The sequence below is a fragment of the Cucurbita moschata genome, unplaced genomic scaffold (genome assembly GCF_002738365.1).
Source record: "Cucurbita moschata cultivar Rifu unplaced genomic scaffold, Cmos_1.0 Cmo_Scf00012, whole genome shotgun sequence".
NCBI lineage: Eukaryota > Viridiplantae > Streptophyta > Magnoliopsida > Cucurbitales > Cucurbitaceae > Cucurbita > Cucurbita moschata.
Genome location: NW_019268528.1, coordinates 1,986,157 through 1,989,193, shown reverse-complemented (window position 1 = coordinate 1,989,193; position 3,037 = coordinate 1,986,157).

Here is a 3,037-nt window from a genome sequence, read left to right as displayed (position 1 = left end):
CTATAGAATAGGCTAAATAATTCTATGAGTTATGATGATGTGTGGATTATGATGCTTGATGATATGCGCGGTATATACATAATTTGTTGAGTGACGCTTGATATGTTTGACGCACGTTGTGGCATTATGATGAGCATGATGATTGCATGATTTTTATCTTAATATGATGATGTTTTCCATATTGAGCATGCTAGATGATGATGAGTGCCATATTGCATCATGTCGTTAGATCGACGTAGGACACAACCCTAAGAGCATGAAAATGATATTAATATAAATATCCACGAGTATGCGTTACCTAGAGTAACAAAGAGATGAGACTAGAGGGTTGTGTCAGAAGAGACATTACGATGGATTTAGAGGGACCTCATGCATTTTGTATGTTCATAAGCATAGGGCTACTTCCCCTAGAGATGATGAGTGCGGACGCGCACCTTATGATGAGCGCGAAAGCGCACAGGTGCGAAAGCACACAGATGAGGGTGTTCATGAGGCGCATGACACTATGGGGTTCTGCTGACCTCCGGACGTCGCTACAGATTAGCTTGACCAGAGGGTCCAGGGGGTGTGCGAGCGCCCTGGGGACTCACACTCGCACGTGTGAGTCGTGTGTAGGGAAGTACTACACATCCAATTTTTCCGAGACTGGAGGCCACCCCTAAGATGCTTAGAGATAGGTCCCTATTCATGATTGCATGTGTTTGCATTAGCATGGCCCCTATAGTGGGGTCACTTACTGAGTATTTCTCGAAATACTCAGGCCGTGTGCCATATTGTTTTTTCAGGTAAAGGCAAGGCGCCCATGTACGGTTGACGGTGGCATCGTGATCAGAGACTGTGGCGCGTGCATAGGATAGATGCATATTTAATTCCTAGTCTTAGTTAGAATAGGGCGTTTGCAATTCATTCATTTATATTAATTAATTTGTAGACGTTTTATTTTATTTTCTTTTCTTTTTGGAACTCTAGCTCAATGTTTGAAACACGTAAGTCCGGCAGTGTTTTCCAAAGTTTTAAATTTTTCCGCTATTAAAAATGAGCATGCTTAGATTTTTTTATTCTGCATTAGAGATGAGCATGAGACGTTAGTGGCGACTCTGGATATGTGGAAATTTAGGGTCGTTACATTATAGGTTTCATTTAGCATATTTGGTAATAAGATGGTTGGATGAAAGTCCTATGTTCGCAAATTTAGGGAAAGATCAAGAGTTTATAATCAAGGAATACTATCTCCATTGGTTGAAGGCCTTTTGGGAAGCTCAAACCAAAGCAATTTATGCTCAAAGTGAACAATATCATAGCACAGTGGAGAGTCGTGTTCTTTTTAACAAAGATGTCTGAAAATTGAGCTTGTTACTTTCATAGGTCGATAAAACACTCACTATTTTTAAACTCACCTCTTTTCACTTTCATTTTAACGTGTTCGCAGGCTGTCACTATTTTTACACTCATCTCTTTTCCCTTTCATTTTAACGTTTTCATAAGCTGTTGATCGAGGTAGAGAAGCGTTCAAGAGCTGCACAACTTCAGAGGAGTCGTTCTAGAGTGTTAGTTTGTCTTATACTTTCAGTTCGAGAGTCATTCTAGAGTGTTAGTCCATATTGTACTTTTAGTCTGTTCTAGAGCTGCGCAAGGTGTTTGCAAGCGTTCAAGAGCTGTTACACTGCCAAGTGTCTAGCTCTGATACTATTTGTAATAGTCCAACTAGATATTCTTTGTTACGACCCATTACGTATGACCCATTACGTATTGTCGTTAGCCTCACAATTTTTAAAACAAGTCTACTAAGGAGAGATTTCCACACTCTTATAAAAAAAATGTTTCATTCCTCTCTTCAATCAACATTGAATCTCACAATTTGTCATTTATACCAAATCAAGCGAGCATGAGAACATTTTTCATCTCGCATCTCTTTGAGTTGTATAGTAAAGTCCTACGACATTGCTATTATGAGAACATTTTTCATCTCGCATCTCTTTGAGTTGTATAGTAAAGTCCTACGACGCATTTTCTTCTACTCAAATCTGAGACCTGTGTGTTGTTAGGTTGACACTCTAACCACTTGAGCTATTCAACTTGTTGTTGATAGGTTGGCTCCTTCGCAATGATATACACCGATGGCTTCAACTGGACTCCACTTGTTGGATTTTGATAATCGGCCAGGGAAATCCGACAGGAGGTTGTTGAAAGAAAATAAAATGCGTAAAAGAACAAGGAGAGAAGGAGAGAGAATGATTGAAATTTTGACTGCGCTTAAAATCAGGTTGTAAAATCTTCCTAATAGATTTCCTATTTAAATATAACCTATCCTAAAAATGGCTGGAGAGTGGCAACTGAATCTGTGCCACTCCCTACAAAATTGTCGTCTAAAACTTCGTTAATCCATTCGACGTGTTTGTCCAATGGTCAAACGGAGAATTAATGTAATCGTGTGAATCTAAATAAGGAAAAACTCAGGTTTTATCTAATAGACTAGACTTAAAAAGTGATATAGTCGATATAAAGGTGCGTCCCAATCGGGTTGGGCTCGTTGAGGGATAAATGCTCTCTTGCTATCAAAACACATTTGTTGGCAATATCAATTAAAACACTATTCATTAAGCATGATTTCATTCATCACAACACAAAGTAAACAAGTACAACATCGCACACATAAAATTTAAAATGCAACATATTAAGCATACTCTTTTATTTCATAGTGATTACTAGCGAGTAGCTTAAGATAATAGCTTGATTTGATGTTCATATTGAGATACTATTAGGAATCCCTCTTCCCGTGAGCCCTTCAGTGCTAGATGGAATGAGCAAGGTGTAGGGCACATTAGCAGGGCCTGTCCGATTCTTCAAATTGATATTAACATTCCTTTCCATAATTCTTTGCTCAACTCCATGAACCTCTTCTCCAAATTTCTCAAAAGCATTTATTACTAAATAAGATAACTTGTAATGTATTTGATTATATCCTTGTAATGTATTTGATTATAAATAAGATAACTTTCACACCATTTAGGTGTGGTGGATTCAGCAAACATTCACA